The sequence below is a fragment of the Amblyomma mixtum genome, chromosome 3 (genome assembly GCF_055824585.1).
Source record: "Amblyomma mixtum isolate Tamu chromosome 3, ASM5582458v1, whole genome shotgun sequence".
Taxonomy (NCBI): Eukaryota; Metazoa; Arthropoda; class Arachnida; order Ixodida; family Ixodidae; genus Amblyomma; species Amblyomma mixtum.
The window spans coordinates 332,357,216-332,379,960 of NC_143014.1; the positions used below are offsets into that span (position 1 = coordinate 332,357,216).

The 22,745-nt window shown below is 45.9% G+C and overlaps 1 non-coding gene across 1 annotated transcript; it reads right to left on the reverse strand.

Moving 5' to 3' along the window:
• Window positions 1-22,273: 22,273 nt before the first annotated feature.
• Window positions 22,274-22,347, reverse strand: TRNAT-AGU (transfer RNA threonine (anticodon AGU)). The gene has a single exon. It is a non-coding gene; the product is annotated as a tRNA-Thr (tRNA).
• Between the last annotated feature and the right edge of the window lie 398 nt (window positions 22,348-22,745).

Genomic DNA, 22,745 nt, shown 5'->3' on the forward strand with positions numbered 1-22,745 from the left:
AGGGCATCATCACATCAATATTACTCTTGCAACTGCTAATTTGTCACTAGGAATCATGAAACCCAGACCAAGGCAAGCACTCTCACACTTAAAAAAGCTCGCACACACCTCGTTAATAGGACACTCAATTGAATATTCATGTGAAATCTAGGACCCGAGCCTGGATTACGCTATACGTAACGCTGAATCCTTGCAAAGCCGTGCTGTTTCCTTCATTTTAAAGCGAAAGCTTTACTACTTTCACTTTCAGCCTTTCCCGTGACGCGGCGGTGCCACCATTGACCTTTAGTTGACCTCTGTGTGACGTCATGTGTGACATCACGCCGAAGAGAAGGGTGACCCACTCGCGCCATCGCAAGCCGCGGCGGTGCCACCACCGGCGCCGAACTCCTGCGCTCTCCGCTAGGAGCCCAACAGGTGCTTTGTGACGTCACGCCGAAGAGAAGGGTGACCCACTCGCGCCGTCGCAAGCTGCGGCGGTGCCACCACCGGCGCCGAACTCCTGCGCTCTCCGCTAGGAGCCCAACAGGTGCTTTGTGACATCACGCCGAAGAGAAGGGTGACCCACTCGCGCCGTCGCAAGCTGCGGCGGTGCCACCACCGGCGCCGAACTCCTGCGCTCTCCGCCAGGAGCGCGATTGTGGCGTTACGCTGAAGAGATGAAGCTCGACTCACGTCGCTAGAAAGCAGTAGCTGTGCCAACCACCAGCGGCTTAACATTGCTTCGCGATCTCGCGCCGTCCGTGTGCGACGGCGGTGCACATGAACGGCAGCCTGACTGGACTGGATTGTACTAGACTGGATTGGATTATAAAAGATTAGATTACATTACATTGGATTTGATTTAATTGCATTGGATTGGATTGTATAACAGATGCATCGCCACAAGTCTAACCACAAGCACCACCACCAGCTGAACCATGGCGTAGGTACGGATATTGCTTTCGCAATTACCGCGCTTAACCAAGCTAAGCCACAGCGAATTTTTTTAGAGCGCAGCTCTTTGGCGTCCGTTCCTGGGTTTCGCGTCGTCGTCGGCGTCGGCGTCGGCCTCGTAACCAGCTCCGCCCCCAATGTCACGCTTTGCAATTGGTCGAAATGCTCGTGACGTCACAGTGCGCGAATTTCAAATGGGGCCAATTGTACTTTGGCTAGTAACCATGCAACCAATCAAAGGGATCGTATAGTGATGCTGCAACTAAGTTGGACTGAGTTTAGTTAATTGCTTAATTAATCAATTAGCCTAATTAATATAGAGGAGAATGAAGAGGTCAGAAGAAAAGAAAGACGCGCGCCGCAGCGACAACAGCGTCCGCGGAAGGAGACGCTGCTGAAAAAAACAGATAAGTACGAAGCCGCGTTCCCTCCACCACCACGCACTTCCCCACTCAGTAAGACGTTGCTCGTTTCATATACGTTGTGTCGAACATCCTAGACAGTTCCAACAATTGACAGGTTAATGACAGAACACGATGGATAGAAATACAATAATATAAATATGAAATAGCCTAATTAACCTTTCTAGTTAGACCGCATAAATCAATAAAACCGAGAACGAAATTGGTCGAGTTGGGGAATCGAACCAGGGTCTCCGGAGTGCGATACGAGCACGCTAGCCACTCCGTAATGCCAGCTGAATGGTTTGGAATGAACAAAGGCGCGTCTAGCTAATACGGCGTCTTCGTTCACTCCCATCTTCCCCCTTTCCCTTACGGCGAGGTGAGGGTGTCCACCCAGATATGCGAGAGAGATACATTTCCTTTCCTCAAAAAATAAATTTACCGTCCAGCAAGGCGTACAGCCGAATTGGCGATGGCGTTCTGTGGACTCCCTGGCAGCGTTGCAAGACGCTGTCGCGTTCCACTCTTACAGGCGAAGCTTAACATGTTAACCACACATCAGTAACACACGCAGACAGCCAATGGACGCGTCATTCGCTGGCAGCACTTGATTCATCATTCACAACCACATTCTTAACGTACGCTCCCTTGCCGCACATGCCAAGGACGTACACCACGATCACATTCTGCGCCATTCCTCTGTACTTTGCTTTGCTGAAACCTGGATGGATCCCGAAGAGCCTCTCGAAATCATAGATTTCCTATACTGCTGTGGTGCTCGCAGAGACCACAACAGAGCGGCGGGAGTCGCTATCTACTTGCGCACAGGTCTCTCTGCAATACCAGTCGAAATGTTTGGCACGTCACATGAAGTTGGCGAACTGTGCGCCGCAAAGTTGCCCAACGGCTTGCTGGTAGTAGCTGCCTACTTCGCCCCTACCGCACTCACGAAAGACGTCGTGCACTTCCTGCAACTCGCATTAACCGTCCATCGATCCACACCGATGTTAGTAGTGGGGGACTTTAATGTTGACATAAAGACAAACAGCAATTTCCTAACACTTATGCGGGAGAACATCCCGTTCCTCTCGCTCGTAACGCGTCCCACGGCTGTGACAACCTCGCGAGGCACTTGTATAGATCTCGTCTTTGAGAATCAAGCATTGGTGTACCAATTCGAACATATATCACTCTATTTCTCCGACCACAAACCTTCCTTCATGACTGTCAAGAACTGTTAGTGCAGTCTTTGTTAAAGGAATACGTGTGAAAAATAAAAAAAAATTCCGTGATAGCGCATGCATGTGTTGCTCGATTTCTTTGCCTCAATCTATCGAAAGGGTGAAACAGCTTATTTGCTGCGCTCAAATTTCGCATTAGGAAGTAACGTAATCGTCGGTAATTTTTTTGTACTATTCCCCCTTCGCCAGTGTTACATCTTTAAAAAAGCGTGCCGGATTAGATCCCCTATCACTACGGCGAAAGCACGCGCTCGCCTATCTCAGTTTTACAAGCTTTATCACCACGACGTTTTGCATGACGACTTCTTTCAGCCACCTTGCCTCATTTTCCCTCGCCATAATCATCCTTACAAAGCCAGTTGCCCGGGGTGTCAGTCATCTCTTTACGCGCAATCATTCATACCTGAAACCATAAGTGAGTGGAATAACCTACCATCAGATAATGCTACCTGGGTTCACCCAGACATATTTCACAAAATGCTGCATACTCATATCAGAATGTGACGACCCTGTGCAGCACGGTATTTTTATGGAGTTAATAATCCCTCTTTTCTGCTCCCTCAAATGCCACAACCTTCATCAAGATTTTCTTTTCCTTTTTAATCTCAACTGTCTGAAATTTTACGCTTTTCTATTTGCACTCTAGTGTTGTGGTTTTTTTCACTCCAGTTCGAAAAATGATGTCTGTAATTTCTTTTCCGCTCTTTTGGGCACCTTTGATTTCAGCAAAATTTTATCAAAGTACTTCGTGTCCCCCCCCCCCTATGTAATACACCCCCCAGAAGGGGCCTTTAGTGCTTTTTAATAAATAAATAAATACTGCTTAGGTAAACGTACACAGTTAGCTACAACGAGGAAAAGCTGGGAAATCGTTGTCTTAAGTAAATTCTTGCGGCGTCGCTGACGAATGTGGAAAGCATTGCTTAGGAGGGCGCTGGTGTTATGTCCATTATAAGCTATACTTTTCCTCCAACCGAACGACAATGATCCTTATTTTTCACTGAAACCTCGTCCCCTATTTAGCGTACCGGCAGCAAGTTTTGCTCCCATGTTCAACAGAAATTCTTCAGCGACTTTGCGAGTATATGCCGGCATCTTTACTTTTATCTTACCGCTCGTTCGTTTCTGTCATCGCCAACAACAAATGACAGTAAATGTGTATGTACGATTTTCCTGCCGTAATATAATTGAACTCATTCGTATCGACCCTCCACTCTGTGCTTGCTCATACTAATTTACTCTTTTAATCATTTCGGGTGTGATAATCTAATGGCACCAGAAAAATCCTCGTTTTAAGATTTCTTCTTAAATATTGCCTAAGTTCACAGAAAAGATTCAGCCGCACACTACAGGTGGGCATTTGTATGTACACACCATAACTTAGCACAGCCTTTGTGTACACAACAACTACCCTCACTTTAACCCAATGCTCGGAGCTATTGATTAAAAATGGCCTATTTTTATCAGGCTTGCTTCTCTGAGGGAAGTGTACGGAGGAATCCACCGCGGTTTGTTGCAAAAGTTTTTTATTTAGCTTGTCCACCTTTTGAGAGTGGTAAGTGCAACAACACTTAATATCATAAATTTAATATTACCGCTTGATTTTTCTTCAGATACCTCGCAGCCTCCCAACGGTGTATTATATGAGTGTGTAACATAACAAACTACGATGAGAAGAGAATCGAACCGGACATCCTTATCTAATAGTAAATAAAACAGCCAACAGGAGAATTGAAGGAAGGAGCAACGCATTCAAGAGCAAAATGCATTTTTTTAAGGTAGGGAGAGAGGTATGAATGATACTGTCGAGAACATTCCAATAAACCACTGCACGCCACAGGCCCCATGACTTTAAAGTGGTGGTTCCTCCGGAAAGGCTCTTGAAACAGATGATTATTCAACAGGTGCGACGTACGACTCTATTGGGTATGAGGCAAGGTGAAATGATGATTGCTTTAAACAACTGAGTTGAAGCGCGGAATAAATGCGACTGTTATGCACCATTCTAAAGCTGGGAAGGACAGCAATGTCTTAGTGTTTGTTAAAATGGAATGTCCGCGGTAATATCGGTCATTAAAAGAATCGGTACCATTTTGTGTGCGCACTAGGCAATAAATAAGGCAATGAGGTGACGAAATGGAATATGCGTATATTAGAAGACGGCAAACTATTTTCTTAATGGGGAAACGTCGAGGGGATGTGGGTATGCCTTTTAGGCTACGTTTTAAATAGCAACACTTTTTTTTAAATTTTGGTTGGCCATTAGAGAATAGGTTAAAAATAATGACGAGTTACTTACATGATGACGCGAGGGTGACTGAACAGGTTTAAGGTTAGTATGAGGGTCGTTAATTGGATCACTTGCGGCTAAAGTACAATAATGAGCATTTATAACTTAAAAAAACGTTTACAATACTGAACTTCAGTTAGTATTGCGCAATTTAATGCAGATTAAAGAACTTCCGTTCAAATAGTTTGATCCACTACCTACCAGCCTAAGTAACACTTCTATTTTACTCTTCCTTGCTATTTTGTGGGTGGTTATCTGACCAGTGGAAAATAAACTATGTGGTGTGAGGTCAGTCGTTGTGACCGGATCTGAATTATTTCGACAATTTTCAGTTGTTTAACGCGCAATAAAATCTCAGTACATGGGCATCTTAGCATTTAGGTGCAATAGAAAGTAGCCGCTCGGCGGGGATCATCTCCTACAACCTCGCTCTCAGCAGTAGAACTCCACAGCTACAAAGCCCCTTAGCGCACCCGGCTTCGAAGAAGCACTCGTGGATGTATTGCTTCCCATCATGGTTACCCGGAACATGATCGTTAATATTTAGGTACTTCTCAAGTTGGTTATTTAAAAAATTATTTTCGCTCCTTCAACTCTGCTGTCGAACATACCCATGGTGGCGTCTAATCGTTGGGCCTGTGACGCTGCATTGCAACCAGAAATCGTTCGCTTGAAAATACATTATTCACCCGTTGCACACAACAAGAGCTCGCATCTCACGGCCGTATAGGAAAAATTAAAAAATCACCAGCACGGACTTTCCTGTGTCACCTCAGATATAGTCTAAGGGGGTTTAACGTCCCAAAGCGACTCGTGATGTGAGGGACGCCGTAATGAAGGGCTCCAGCCGCCACCTGAGGTTCTTTAACGTGCACTGACATGGCATACCAAACAGGCCTCTTGAATTTCGCCTTCATCGAAATTCGACCATCACGCCCGGGAGCGAACCCGCGTCTTTCGGCCGAGCAGCGAGTGCCATAACCATTGAGCACCTGCGGCGGCGCGTATGTAGACGACTGCCAGGCCCAATGCTGCAATTCGCGTAGTATGTAGTGAAGCAAATGCGATGGTATGCTTCTTCCTGAGACTGATCAATCCTTTGTACGCAGTCTGCAGTACAACCTGCCTCTGAACACAAATGATAAAGTCCATCTCACATGAAAGATTTTTTGCAACATTTAGACATTGCCTGCGCTTCAAGAACGACTACGTCTTACACCACATGGGTCGACTTTAGTACAGCAATCAGAGGGCAGGTTTGCTATACAGAAGGGTAGCAATATATATATATATATATACAGGGTGTCCCAGCTAACTTGGACCAAGATTTATAAAAAAACTAAGCGTTCTTCTGAACTGAAATCGCGTGGATGTTGTTAGGGTTTATCTAAAGTTACAGTACTATTTTTTCGGTCCTCCTATTTGAAGAATTAGTCGAGATAAAAAAAATATCTTTATAAATATAGCTTGAAACGTTCAGGCGTCAATAGGAAAGTTGTGGAGCTCCACAAATATTGTTCAACCCAGGCACTTCCATCGAGATGGACTTAGCGTGGCCGTTTTTATTCGAGAAAAACGAAAGCCCGCGGAGTTTAAAAAATACCACGTGACAGCGCGCTCCGTGCGCCCGAATGCGCCGCGATTACAGCGCTCTCATCCGTGTTTTGTAAGAACCATCACACGCTTAGCGCCTTTCGTGCTGCCCAAGACAGGGCTTCGCGTAGCGCTTGGTTCCAAGATAAGCGGCGGTGGGTTCGGGCGGCAAATGAAAGCGCGGCTCCTGTTCTTCAGCGTAATTCACGCGACGTTATCAGGCTTGTTATATGCTTCTTTGCTTGTTGGGATCTTGCTCCCGAATTCAAACTCATGAGATTGTCATCGTTCCTCCGCATGCATTCTGCTAACGTGACAGCGCAATTATCGCCGCAGAAACGGGAGCCGTGCTTTCTTTCAACTGCCGCCCGCACTGACGCTTATCTTGGAACCAAGCACAACGAGAAACCCTGTCTTGGGCAGCGTTAAAGGCGCGAAGCAAGTGATGTTTCTTACAAAGCACGTATGAGAGCGCTGTAATCGCGGCGCAATCGGGCGCACGGAGCGCGCTGTCACGTGGTATTTTTTAAACTCCGCGGGCTTCCGTTTTTCCCGAATAAAAACGACCACGCTAAGTCTATCTAGTTGGAAGGGCCTGGGTTGGACAATATTTGTGGAGCTCCACAACTTTCCTATTGGCGCCTGAACGTTTCAAGCTATATTTAAAAAGTATTTTTTTTTTTATCTTGACTAATTATTCAAATAGGAGGACCGAAAAAATATTACTGTAACTTTAGACAAACCCTAACAACATCCACGCGATTTCATTTCTGAAGAACGCTTAGTTTTTTTATAAATCTTGGTCCAAGTTAGCTGGGACACCCTGTATATATATATATACACACACACACACCACCGGATAGTGTGCAGATACCCTTTACAATAGGGCATAACTTGTTTCACTAAGAAGGTAACATCAACCATGAGGGTATAAGCTTGCACCGCCGGGGTGCAAACTTTGCTCTGTTTGTGACTGTCCAAGTTTAAAATTGGGACGACTAGCTTTGCGTTTCTGAACATAGCATAGATTTACCTTCTCAAGGTGCAAACATGCACCTTTAATGCTAGGATATGTTGATGCCATCTCTAGGCTAACTCTTACCCCTTTTAGAAAGACAGAATGTTATACCTAGCTAGCTTAGAGTTACTCTTCTTTTGGCAGTGCAAGTTTAGGCTATTACAATCGTAACATTAAATTATGTCCGAGAGCATAAATACTTGAGTAGTTCAAAAGCGCAGCTTTTTGGGCTTGTTGGTGCATGATCATAGCGAGAGAATATATCGCAGAGTAGGACAGCACACAAGAAGACACGAACAGCACGAGCACTCGTGTTGTTCGTGTCTTCTTGTATCCTGTCCTACTCTGCGCTATATTCTCTCGCTATGATAAATACATAGTCTCCTAGAAACTGCGTTACCTTACCCCTAAAAAATAATTAGCTCAGCGACAATTAAGTTACCCCCAAAAAGACTAAGATCCCAACTTTAGAGCGGTGGCTCTAAAGGCAGCGGGACAGGCCCGTGCCCTCGTTCTGCAAACTTCCTGAACGGCGTGCGGATAACAACGCGTAAGTTTAGCACCGTGGTGCTGTAATAAGCTACCAATGGCAACCACGACCGCAGGGATGATGTGGCTAGGAAATCATTGCAGCGGTAGCAATGCCAGCACGTTACTGTAGCAGACGTACGGCTGGGGTAAAATTCTTTACTTATGCGCGGTGGTTACTACGGGACGTGGGATACATGTGTATCTCGACATCTTCGACCACGTACACGAGTACGCGCCGCAAATCTCCCATTCTTCAATCAAACATGTCATGCAATAAGCAACAGCATATTTTCTGGTCACATTTCTGTTCCTTCTTGATTCAGTGGAAACAGTTTCATTGTTATCGATAATGCGTGGTAAGTGGCAATGGCTAGTGTGTGTTTAAATTTCTTCCTGGCAGTATTGAAATGTTAATTGTTCGGTGCGCACCGCATTCAGATTTTTTTTGCAAGCTTCGTAAGTTAGTTAGCTACTATGTGTTATGATATACCCATTTTTAAACTAGCTACTGCTGCCCCCCCCCCCCCCCCCTCCAACAAAAAGACTTTTCGCAGCGTGTGGTTTAGGCGTACACAACTGATCTCAGTTTTGCTGTCGCGTGTATTCATCAGATTCAAAATGATTGTCTCGAAAAAAATGGAGCGAACGAAAAATCTCGTGCGCGCTACAGGACGCATCGTTCGCACTTGTTTTGATAAATTTTTATATTTGGTGACGAAAAAGAACAGCAGATATACATCAACTTAAAACTTCCGTTCAGAAAATCTGTGCGTGAAAAGCAACTGAGGCGCTTTAGAGAATAGCCTGTTTGCTTCTCCAATAGATGTTTTCCAATAGGCGCTTCTCCAATTCGAAAACGTCGATTTAGGAGTTCGATGTTTCGACTTTCTTTACAGAGACCATGTGAGGGTGAACTTCACGCCTTTCTGGATGCTGCTCCCTGAGTACGCTAGCTAAGCGCAACGAGCCATTAGCAGCCCTGATGAGTTCAGTCGCTGAACTCCGTGTCAACAACGACCAAACAGAGGATGGTCCTCAGTGGGCCAACGGCAAATACGACCACGACTGTGGCCACCAGCCGGCGACGTTCTCGACTAGGAGTGAGACGCACTTGTAAATCTGGCATCAAGAGAGAGCAAGATGGTCGTTAGCCCGCCGGCTCTGTGTCGCAAGAACGAGGAGTGTAGAAATGTGACTCCCTTGTTGTGTGTTCGGCGTAAGACTCATGTTGTGGTCGTCTCGCCGTCCATTATACCTCAAACGAAGCGGCGGAAACCGACCGATGATCCAGGCTGCTGCAACAAGAAGGCTTTCAAAACCTTGGATGGGCTAAAATTCTTGATGTTCGCAGCATTACGTATGCCTATCCTACGTGTGTTTTGCTGAGATCGTGAACTCGGTCAAGTCATTCGGAAACTCGGTATGAAGTTTAAATCCACATTCTGAGCTTCAAAGTGACTTGGACGAATCCACGCTTTTCTTCGAACACGTAGTTGCCCAAATCGGAAAATTGGTGCCAATGATTTCACGGTATACAGAAGCATGGAACGATGGAATTTCTGCAACCACAGAATGGACAATGGGCGGAGGGGAAGACTCAATTCTGCTGACAAACACTCAGAAAAGAAGACTGGTCTTCATGCGAGCCAGATTGAGTTGAGTGTTCTTGCCGAAACTTTGGTGAGCTGCCTAGCTGTGAGAGTAGTTAAGCACGACGATGAGAGGAGCTGATGTTGAGCAGGTTCATTTTCTCCTTGCTCTTGTCACCTCCTTCGAGACTCTCCTTGCCGATTTTGGACTCTTCTCGTGGATATGCCATTTCGCCACTACTATCGTACGTGCATTCGCTTCGTTTGACGCGAGTGGTAGAACGTCACGTCATTAAAGACAGCAGGAGCAGAGGTTAGAGAGGCTAACCAGTATTGCTTTCATTGAGCACAAATTCAACAGTGCATTCCATCTTCCTTAAACATAAGGTAGGTCTTAATTCATTGCTAGGTGTCCGCGAAAGCCTCCTACATGCCTGGTTGTTAGTTATGCTGCAGTCCAAACTCTGCATAATCACCCTACACTACCACCTCATTCAAGCCTACCGGTTGATAGACTTGCAGTTAAGCCGCAACAGGGAAAACTTTACTGGCAGTGGTCAGTATGTTATATCATGCATCCGGAGGGTAAAGAAATAAAACTTACTAGTAGAGAGATGGGCGAGCTGTGCCGTGGGTTATGCTTGAGGGCAGCATGCCGGAGCCTTCTAAAGAGGGGATGCGAATGCAATGGCTTCCTCCGCAGGCGTGCGTGCACATCTTGCTGTCAAGCTCGGATGCTTTAGACTGCTGTAGACTCTTCCCTCGGCTGACCGCGGCTTCTGGTAACGTAACGTGTTCTTGCACAAGATGCCAAAGATTGTCTTGCTCTTCGATTCCTCTTCTTTCCCTCTGCTCGCGGCGTCCCCAACCCAAGCAAAGCGCAGCCGCGGTCATTCTCACGGATCTTGTAACCGAGTGGGCGCACAGCGCAAAGGAAGCCGATCAGCCAGGCAGCGCTTCCGGTCACACGGAAATATTACCCACTGACTTCTGACGCGACCACGTCTGGGACGTTTCCGGCGTTGAGGAACATTCATCTGCACCTTTGTTGTTCGCTGCTCTCACGTAACATCGACTAGAGTGGTAGTGCGTTGCGAATTCCGCCATGTTCCCATATTTTTGCACCCTCCCTCGTAAGGAGACAGAGCAGACTCTCCTAGTGCCTGAGAGAACTTAATTCTGCAGCTTCATAGGACTAGAGGAAGAAGCGGTCAAAAAAGATGTGGTAATTATAGTTCAAAAGCATGGTTGAGGGAATAAGCACCAAGAAAAGCACGTACTAGCAGCGCAAGAAGGTCGCTGAACATGGTCTCGTGAGTTAATTTCGCTTCCGTTGCCGGTGTTGCACATTAGGATCTCATGATATCAAAGCAAACATGCCGCATCTTAAAGCCCCGTAGCTGCTCAGCGTTGGAAATCATTTCTCCCAAGACGCGCTTCGCTCCATTTAAAAAAAAAAACGCTGTAGAGCTCGTTTTAATTGTACTTTTGCAACTCTCTAGCCGATGCCCCCATTAAAATTGTTAAACACTTCGAGAAAAGCAGGGCTAGATATGCATAACAGATGCAAATTATCGTTGGAAAACAACTTGAACTTAAGATTTCATTTGTGATAAGGAAAAAATTGCTCTAATGCGCAAAGCTTAAAAGACGCAAAGTCACCAACATCAGTTTTCCTCGCCCTATATTTTGCTCGCGCAGTTGTTGTAAAAAAGCGTGGAATAGTTTGAAAACATGTAATCTTAAATCTTTACCCTTGGACGCTGCACTACGTGAACTGAAATCACGGATAAAATCCGGAGTTACTGCGTAGGTTAAAATTATTTTATTCTGAGATTTGTTGACTATTTCCCGCTTGCACCCTGCAACTGCTTCTGGCGGTCTGCACTCTTGTTCGAAAGGTGTGATTCATTCGCACTTTTGTCTTCCGGAATAAGATGGCCGACCGCATAATCACAACGCCGCATACCTTCTGTGTTGCTCTAGTTGATCGCCCATTTCGAGCCATCCATGGTAGGCTTCCGTTCGCTGCAGCAACGCATCCAACAAACTCGCATCTGCAGCCAGGACCGAAACAAAAGAGCCTGGTCTGCCCCACAACTTTTTCTTGATCCCTTTTCCACCACCCCCTCATCCTGTTACATCTCCTGCAATATTGACAACGCTACGAAGCAGGCCGTTAAGCATCTTTTCACTCATTCATTGCTGACTTCAGTAGCGAGAGCGTCCGCCGCTTTCATGACAATATCTGCACGTAGTGACCAGCCACGCATGCTATCAGTCAGCGCGGTTATCAGTTTTTAGCCCGTGAGGTCTTATTGTAACCAGTAAAGAGTTTACTTAAGGAATACCTACTAGTGTATGCAACCAAAATTGTCTGCCCTGTGACAGCAGATGCTCTCCATGGAGCAAGGAGGCTACTAACGCACATATATGAGCAGTATTGTCAAGAAATACTAGTCCTTGAGTTGGAAACGGGTTTCTTAAAAACAATAATTTATTTCGCAGCTTCTTGCTCTCACGCCTTCCACGCCCAGTGACCCAGCTTTCTTTCGTCTACATGGGCTTGGCTGGACAATCTAAAAGCAGTTGGCTCTACATTTTGCTGTTTTAAATTTATTCGCTATACGAGAGGGTTAGATAATTCTGGTGATTTTAAATATATAAGGGTAATGCTGCATCATTTTCCAAACGCTGTTGGTCTGTGAACAATTCTAGTTGTTTCTCTTACTTAAGTGCTTTCATGGACTATTATGTACGATTCTATTCTGATGAAATACTATAAAAGTGGCTGTCTTTTTTTTTACAGAAAATAATGGTGACAGTCGCACATGCTTGAATTTTTCATTTTGACGATGATAAAAGCATACATGCTATACCATCTAGTATTGTATAGCATAGTACAGAATAATAGCAGTGCGTGCGGTAGTATGAAACTGTATTTCAACACCCTTTTCTGAAAAATCTCGCGGTGAGTTTTCCTGTACATTATTTTATATTAGTACTATTTTGGACGAATTCACCTTTGTACCTGTACCCGGTACCTGTCCTATTCAAGGCACATTTTTAAATTCAAATATTTTTAGGAGTTGCGTATTTATAAAACTGAAGCCCAACCAGCAGCGCATATCTATGAGAAAATAAGTACGCGGGTTTGAAATAATGCTTTGCGGCCAGCTTTCATACCTTTTGTGCGGCCTTCAAAATAAAAATGGTAGTCCAATTTTATGTGAATTTATATATTTGTAAGAATGTAGTAATTACTCCTTAGCATCCACACAAGCGCAGCCATGGAGTTACAAGGCGTAAGCTATACACCTTTTGAAGAAACTTGGTAATCGCAAAGTTATTCCTGGTCTAGAGATCAAAACTGGGACTGCTGCCTCACCGGGGCAATTCACTCCAACAATATTTAGAATGAAAACGACCTTTCAAGTGTACTTCAATTCAAAGATACATATTATGCACAGCAGTGTGAAATAGAATCATGCTAGAACATTCTTGCAGGCTTGCCAGTGAATGCTTAGCGGGAATGGTTGGCGCTCATATTAGTGCGGTATTAGCAGTAGTCGATGAAGACTATGTACAGAGCACAGCGAGTGAGGATGCGTATATAAATTCGTTAGCAGTATTAATGCAAGAAGACGATGTGCAATGCACAGCGCGAGTGTGTATTCCCAACTTAACAGGATGCGTAGCCGGCTGGGGCGATAGGCTGGTCAGTAATCTTAGTGCTGTCATGCAATGGCCAGCGAAGCTAATTTGTTCGTGGCGCCTCGGGTTCACAACCCAGTCGCGGCAATATTTGTTTTTATTTATTTATTACTTCACTCGGTTACACCGACGGCGGGGACGCGCTTCAATCCACGAACGGACACTTATGAGCTGCGCACTAAAATCCGCAAAGCTGGCTTAACGCGTGCGCCATGCTCCGCATTTAAGAAACTTTTCTATTTTACCGCTTAAGATATATAATGCCCTTTGTATCTAGCTACATGTATGTTTTTCTTTTCAAGCGTCTAATACTAATTAATGAGGCAATGTAATTATTCTTTTCTCAAATGATCATTAGAAGAAAATCCCATAAGTTGGCATAACTTTAATATATAGAGATTTTTATCTATTTGAAATAAATAACGCTGTTGTTACTCCCACAAGTGCTTCAAAAACAAATGGAATGTAATTATAATGCTAAAATTACAAGTTGCCAAATGTGACGATATTAGTTAAAATGCGGTTATATAAAGAGGATTGGCAATAAGCATCTGGGCCTAAAATAAAAACAACGAGGCTGTCATGGAATGTAGAAAATCGTACAGACTGCGAAGGAGTTTAGCCTGTTAAAATACATAAAGTATTATTATGCATTTTCCTTTGAAGCGGAAGTGCTCTGATGTAAAAGCTTGAATACGGAACGATTTCTTACCCTTTCATGGAGATACAATAATGGAAGCAATTTTTTTATTGCAACTTCATTTTGAGGAAAACCAGCAAACAAAGACCTCATGAAAGAGTCCATAACACTGTCTCTACTCTCCAATAATGTTTTCATGCTTTGGTTCGAAGTGGTGGGTACAAGGTCTACTCTTAGTTAATGGAGTGTGGGGCTTCAGTAACACTTCTCATCAGACAGGACGCGAGCGTGAAGTTGGATAAATGGTGACTTGAATAATTAATGGCCCTGTACCTGTGTATCAAGCCATATGAATTCACTTTGTTCGAATCTTGATTATAATTGGCGTTGTTACTGAAGCTCCGGCCGAGGGGCCGCGTATTCTTCGCCATTGATAATGAATTTTCGTTTATGTTCAAGAGGCTGCTGAGTGGGTCTGATGCGCGACAGCCTGCAGCTTCGGAACTTAAATTCGATGAGAGATGCTTTTCACGCCGTTGCCTTTCTCTTTGTCAGGATTAGATTCCCCTCTGGAAGTATCGCTCTATACACGACCCCACGGGCATTAAAACTCCTGCCACACCAATTGAAGGTGTTACCAGAAAAGCTCAGGCACACTATATAATCAGATACACGTGAAGAACAGCAGTACCAAAACCACTGTGGCACTTGATCGGCCGCACTCTGGATCAATCGACCAGCCAGACGTTGCAATCAAAGAAGAAAACAGGCTGAAGCACATGTGTTTGTGCATTTTCATGACTCTAGAAAATTTTAAATTTACAAAGGCTGCATTCATAACATTTAATGGTATTATCGTTTAGGTTCTTCAAGCTAAAAAAGACAGTCATTATTGAAATATCAATACTCAAGGCCCTCCGTTTTACCGGAAAGCGAAGGGTCCTATCCATATGGGTCCGCGGAGGAACAGCAGAAGACAGATAGTAGCAAGAACTTTAAATTCTCAAAAAGCAAAAACCAAAATTTCAAAGCTATGCCTAGGTCGAATTCACCGTTCGCAGTCGGAGGCCTTCCACTATGGACCAGACGCGCTGAGGAAAAATACTACATGCAGGCGCGGTTAAGCTATATCCAGAGGACGGACCACGTACCTGTTCTGACCCGCGGACTAGCTGTCACGTTGGGTTTAGCTGCCGATCTACGAGGTGCGCGCATAGTCCGCGGATCGAATCACACGAGAAATGCGAAGACATTTTTTTCTGGCGGCGGACCACGGACTTCTCAGCCTACGTGTACAATTCAAATCTAGCAGCCACGTTACACTGGTCTTTTCAGGCAGTCGAATCACCACTGCTATCATTCTGTGCGCTAAGTAGACGACAGTAGTCTTGCGTCCACTGTCAACATGCCAACGTGATCGGACGAAGCTACGTTTTACTGTTTTGCTTTAGTACAGATTTATAGCTCCTTTACACTAGGGCATTCGGTGGCGAAAGCGAGCGAAATCCGCCGCCGCCTAAATGCTGCCTCAGACGCACTTCCTGGCGGTCAGAGATGTCGAACTTTTAGAGCGCAGCTCTTTGGCGTCCGTTCCTGGGTTTCGCGTCGTCGTCGGCGTCGGCGTCGGCCTCGTAACCAGCTCCGCCCCCAATGTCACGCTATGCAATTGGTCTAAATGCTCGTGACGTCACAGTGCGCGAATTTCAAATGGGGCCAATTGTACTTTGGCTAGTAACCATGCAACCAATCAAAGGGATCGTATAGTGATGCTGCAACTAAGTTGGACTGAGTTTAGTTAATTGCTTAATTAATCAATTAGCCTAATTAATATAGAGGAGAATGAAGAGGTCAGAAGAAAAGAAGACGCGCGCCGCAGCGACAACAGCGTCCGCGGAAGGAGACGCTGCTGAAAAAAACAGATAAGTACGAAGCCGCGTTCCCTCCACCACCACGCACTTCCCCACTCAGTAAGACGTTGCTCGTTTCATATACGTTGTGTCGAACATCCTAGACAGTTCCAACAATTGACAGGTTAATGACAGAACACGATGGATAGAAATACAATGATATAAATATGAAATAGCCTAATTAACCTTTCTAGTTAGACCGCATAAATAAATAAAACCGAGAACGAAATTGGTCGAGTTGGGGAATCGAACCAGGGTCTCCGGAGTGCGATACGAGCACGCTAGCCACTCCGTAATGCCAGCTGAATGGTTTGGAATGAACAAAGGCGCGTCTAGCTAATACGGCGTCTTCGTTCACTCCCATCTTCCCCCTTTCCCTTACGGCGAGGTGAGGGTGTCCACCCAGATATGCGAGAGAGATACATTTCCTTTCCTCAAAAAATAAATTTACCGTCCAGCAAGGCGTACAGCCGAATTGGCGATGGCGTTCTGTGGACTCCCTGGCAGCGTTGCAAGACGCTGTCGCGTTCCACTCTTACAGGCGAAGCTTAACATGTTAACCACACATCAGTAACACACGCAGACAGCCAATGGACGCGTCATTCGCTGGCAGCACTTGATTCATCATTCACAACCACATTCTTAACGTACGCTCCCTTGCCGCACATGCCAAGGACGTACACCACGATCACATTCTGTGCCATTCCTCTGTACTTTGCTTTGCTGAAACCTGGATGGATCCCGAAGAGCCTCTCGAAATCATAGATTTCCTATACTGCTGTGGTGCTCGCAGAGACCACAACAGAGCGGCGGGAGTCGCTATCTACTTGCGCACAGGTCTCTCTGCAATACCAGTCGAAATGTTTGGCACGTCACATGAAGTTGGCGAACTGTGCGCCGCAAAGTTGCCCAACGGCTTGCTGGTAGTAGCTGCCTACTTCGCCCCTACCGCACTCACGAAAGACGTCGTGCACTTCCTGCAACTCGCATTAACCGTCCATCGATCCACACCGATGTTAGTAGTGGGGGACTTTAATGTTGACATAAAGACAAACAGCAATTTCCTAACACTTATGCGGGAGAACATCCCGTTCCTCTCGCTCGTAACGCGTCCCACGGCTGTGACAACCTCGCGAGGCACTTGTGTAGATCTCGTCTTTGAGAATCAAGCATTGGTGTACCAATTCGAACATATATCACTCTATTTCTCCGACCACAAACCTTCCTTCATGACTGTCAAGAACTGTTAGTGCAGTCTTTGTTAAAGGAATACGTGTGAAAAATAAAAAAAAAATCCGTGCTAGCGCATGCATGTGTTGCTCGATTTCTTTGCCTCAATCTATCGAAAAGGTGAAACAGCTTATTTGCTGCGCTCAAATTTCGCATTAGGAAGTAACGTAATCGTCGGTAATTTTTTATCTCTTCCTATGTAATTTAAACTTTATTATCGTGGTAGATTATTATTAGATTATTTATTATCTCGGAACATAACACCAGCCTAGTGGCGTCTTCTTGTGGTTAGGACGAGAACTATTTCTCTCAACAAACCTACGCTCCTCTTAAGCCTAGAAGCGGCTGAATCGCCACTCAAAATAAAAAAAAAATAAAGGAAAAATTTCTCTTATAACTTTTCTTATACTCAAGATGAGACTAAGCAAAAGATATCTGCCCCATTTAAGGCCAATGAACGCCATAAAAACAGGCAATAACAACGACGAGTTCAGTCCGAAGCGAGCCGCCCAGCTCCGAGGCGCGCCGCCATGTTCGTCGCCGGTGGAATACAACCTTCTCTCCGCGGCAGAAATCGGTCCCGAAGCGATCGAGCTTTCCGCTGGGTATTTGGCGGAATCTCTGCCGCGGCGGCGGATTCCTCTTGCCCTCGTCGCCGAATTCTGACGCGTGAACTCGCCATGCGGAGAGCCCTGCTGCAAGCGGATCACAGAGCTTTGGCGTCGGGATATGTCACTAGAACCGCTTTATCGCCTGCTCTTTTGGTCCGTCGTGTGAATGCTGTCACCGGACAGGACCGGCCGGGCCACGCGCTGCCGACCCCACGTGACCGGTCCGCGGATCTTTCCATGGCCCGCCGCACTATGCACCCTAGGAAGAGGGAACGTGCCAGCGCCGTAGAAAACAGGAAGTCTCGGGTGACGGCTGCAGAGGCGTCCCGGCGGATGTGAATATACATCGCCTGGCGTCCCCTTGCGCGGAAGGCACTGGATATCTACCTGTCGGAACGCATTTATCTATGGGCACTGGTGAAAGCATCTAAGAAACCGAGCTGTTTTTCTGTGTATTCCTACATAATCACGCTCATACTTGAGGAAAAGAAAATGAAAACCGCATTTTGTCACAGCGAAGGAATTACAGTAGAGAAATTTGATGCTTGTTGAAACAATGAATACATTACGAATTATTCTAAATGATGCCTTTGTTTTGTTGTGCCATCCTAAATGATCGAGAATTTTTTTGCGCACAAAACTACTGGAGGCATGCTCTTTACGTACGCAAGCATATGGTCCACTACAGTTCATGTATGCTATACCTTTCATTTCAAGATACTGAAATATATGCTTTCAATGCTCCACATTTCTGAAGCTCTCCCCAATGTAATATTTCCTTGTGGAAATGGTGTTGCCCAACGTTTTTTCTCTTTGTCTGATTAGAGGCTTATGAATGCATACCAAGAGTTTGCATATTTTTCAGGCTCTTTTGTTCGGTTATTTTTATTCAGCACCTTGATAGCCATGGGGTCATTCTTTCTAACATATTCGCTCGACTACGCCCTTAAAAAGAAACTCGCGCCACTTACTAAGAGAACTTGTAACAACTGTCGTTACTACCTCTCTGCAACAGTTGCTAGGTCGCTAGTAATTGTTTAATACCGCAAACATAGTGCAGGTAGTAACTGCAGTCATTACTAAGCAAGGTAGTCGGGCAGCAGCGCTTACTATTTGAAGTAAAATTATGTGCGAGAGCTGCTGGATGTAAATATTGTCACAGAAGCAGGTAGGCAGGTTTGTATTTGCCACAACGTCCAAGCGCCAGCGGAAACGGCCCGGCCGGCTAACCGACTAGCGAGCGAGCTCACGGGCGAAGAAGAGCGCGCGCCAGCCTCCTGAGCGCGACTACTAGGCGGCGCCAGTAATGCGTTGCGGCAATATGAGCCATTCAGAGCACAGATTTCTATCACGCTCCTGCCTGATATCAGATATTTTCTGAGCCATATGCCACAAGGGCTAATAACTGCTCTTAGCGAAAACTAATACGGTTGAAATATACCTTAGGATATTTATATTATATTTTACCATATCTTTTTACTCATGAATTCTCTATATATATGTAGGAAATTGCGTTCCTGAAATTTGATGCTTCGTATATAAAATATGTTCTTAAAATTTGCCAAAAATATATAACTTAAAACATATCCCGAGCACACTTGATATATGTTTCATATATGTGTGTGGCTTTAGCAACACGCCATTGTATTAAAAGTGTACTTTCGTAAATATGAAATTAATTCGTCTGAAGTATATTTAAATCCTATCAAACGGGCAGTCCTTTTCCAGCACACTTATAGCTACCGTGGAAAGGCAATCTAGGGGTCGAAACGACGTTTCGGGGAACAGTGAAAACTCTCCTTTTCCTGTCACCCTTTCGTTTATGGTAACTTCTAGCAGGAAGGGAATCATCAGTTATTAAGGCGGAAGCTTTTAATGCCTCATCTTTGTAAGCCGGAGTTGTCGAGAGAAATGCCACGCTTTTCAATTGGTCGAAATGGTCGGGACGCCCCGCTGCGCGAATCTCAAACAGGGCCAATTGTACTTTGCCTAGTAACCATGGAACCAATTAAAGGGATGGTATAGTGATCCTCCAGATAAGTGGGACTGAGTTAAGTTAATTAATCAATTAGCTGAATTAACCTTTCTAGTCAGACCAGTGAAATAAATAAAACCGAGTACCAAATTGGTCGAGTTCGGGAATCAAACCGGGGTCTCGGGAGTGCGAGACGAGCACGCTAACCACTTCGCCATGCCAGCCCGATGGTTTGGAGTGAACAAAGGCGCGTCTAGTGAATGCGATGTCTTCGTTCACTCCCATCTTCCGCCCTTCCCTTACGGCGAGGTTCAGGTGTCCACCGAGATTTCTGAAAGAGATACATTTCTTTTCCTCAAAAACCAATGTACCGATGAGCAAGGCGCAGAGCCGAACGGTCGATGGCGTTCTGTGGACTCCCTGGCAGCGTTGCAAAACGCTGTCGCGTTCCACTCTTACAGGCGAAGCTTAACATCTTAACCACGCATTAGTGACACAAGCAGCCACAGCGCGGTTAACCCCCAAACTCTGAAAGCTTGCTTACCTCAGTAAGGGAGCCTTCACTACAGTGAGGAGCCCTCATGTCAATCTGAAAGCTTCCTTACTCAGGAGCCCTAAGTAAGGTCGTCCTTGGTGCCTCCTCACAGTTGATGCAGCTGCCAGCTGCCTTCATGCGTCCTTACGTCGCTCCTGGCCCTGGAGGAGCGCTTCACCTCACTGCTGCCACAAGTGACTCCGCACACTCACGCGAGCGGCGAGACGCGGCGCAAGGACGCGAGCCCGGCGTGAGCGCAGTTGAGTAGGCGGGAGAAAATGGTAGCGTGGACTGACCGCGCTTTTTTTTTAACCGTGCTTGTGAATACGCATTCGATGAAGTGTACCTGTATCCTCGAACGGCTAGGTTGCTTCGCGACGCGGTGAATCCAGTGGAAGTGCACTAAGAGGAAGAATTTGCGTTCAGATTCCGCAGCGGTGCGGCTCTGTCACACTTGGGCATTCGGCGGCGAGAGCGAGCGAAATCCGCCGCCGCCGAAATGTTGCCTCGTTCACACCTCCCGGCCACCACGTCGCCGCTCGTGGCGTGAGAGATATGGCTAGCAAATAGCATAAATCGACGCTGTCAATGTACCATAAGCGTGTGCATGCTTACGTACGCTAAACGCAGGTATTTTGCGGGACGTTACAACGTTTCTCAAATTTCCACTTTTAATTCAGCTTATGCAAACAGCGACACAATGACATGACGATTGACGTTTATGTGGCTATTCCCTTTGCATCTGGTGGACGAGTTTTCCGCCTAGCTCAGCCTAGTGGCGCCATCTGGTTGTTAGGACGGAAACCATTTCTGTCAACAAACCGATGGTCCTAAGCCTAAAAGCGGCTGAATCGCCAATCTAAATAAAAAAGTAAGGCAAATTTATCACTCATACTTTCCTTAGAGGCGAGATGAGAGGAAGCGAAAGACCGATGGCCCATTTATGGCCAGCGAACGCACTGAAAAACGCAGTAACGACGACGAATTCAGTTCGAATCGAGGGGCCCAGCTTCGAAGGGCGCCGCCATGTTTGTTGTCGCCGCGGGAATGCAACTTCCTACTCGGCGTCCTATTGGCCGATGTGAAGGAACCCTCGAACCCAGACACGCGGCATGCGTTCCTTACTTGAGGAGAGGCGAGGAGAACTTTCAGAGTAAGCTGGCTTCCTCCATCGAACATTCGCGGAAAGGCGGCCTCACGTAAGGTTAGGAAGACTTCTAAGGAAAGGAAGCTTTCAGAGTTCGGGCCTAAGGCTTTCGCCTCACCGCACTTTAGGTCAGCAAAGCGCCCCCCTGAATTTTTTTACATTACGTGTGGAGGAAATAAATAAATAAATACATAAATAAATAATGCTATCAAAAGAATGCTATCCGGCAAAAATAAATATGGTATCCGGCAAAGGCGCCTAGGGCACTTCCGGGCCCAAACATGCCAGCGAAAAGGACCCCGACTGGCAAGGCCGACCGGTTCCCTTAGACGCCCGTGTGTGTGTTGGTTGACAGACAGACTCCTGACCTATTACTGTCGCAAGTTACGACTAGCAGTTCGGTTCTAGACCACCCCCAGCTTCGAACGCGACCAGTACGGCACTTGCGCTACAATTTGCGAGCCCAGTCTTTGCGCAAAAACGCGTCACCGGGTAAGGTAATGCGTCGTCTCTCGGTGCGTACATATAAGGCAAGCCAAGTATGGCATTTGTCGGAGCACTTCTTGTTTTCTGCGTCATTCTCTGTCGGCATTTTCTGTGTGCAGACTTCTTTCGTGTTCCATTTCCCTCACGTGACCTTGCAATGTCATAGAACTCTTGATTGATGTTAACTACATGTGTTCCCAGGGATGGGCTTCCTGCTTACAGCCGGGTCAGTCATTAGTTCTGGTGTTGGAAACATTAACCAGTCTCATCCGGTGAAGCCGACTACTGTCCTTTTTTTCGGCCGAAGTAAATATATCTTTGTAATAAGGGAGTAATTACTCATTGGCATCCACCCGAGCGCAGCCATATGGCTACAAAGGAAAGCTATACAGCTTTCTCAGAAACTTCGTAGTTAAAGAAAAATTCGTCCTGGTCCGGGGTTCGAACCCAGGACCACCGCTACACTGGAACAGTCGCTCTACCAATTGAGCTAACCAGGACGGCAAGCTTATGGCAGGACGAGAGCGAATTGATCAATAACTCGACCAATAACTCGACCAATAACTCGACCAATAACTCGACCAATAACTCGACCAATAACTGACCAACACAGTTCCCACTTCGAGTTATTGATCAATTCGCTCTCGCCCTGCCATAAGCTTGCCGTCCTGGTTAGCTCAATTGGTAGAGCGACTGCTCCGGTGTAGCGGTGGTCCTGGGTTCGAACCCCGGGCCAGGACGAATTTTTCTTTAACTACGAAGTTTCTGAGAAAGCTGTATAGCTTACCTTTGTAGCCGTATGGCTGCGCTCGGGTGGATGCCAATGAGTAATTACTCCCTTATTACAAATCTACTCCACCTTGGGGGATTCCCCTAAAAAATTTGACCAATATATCTT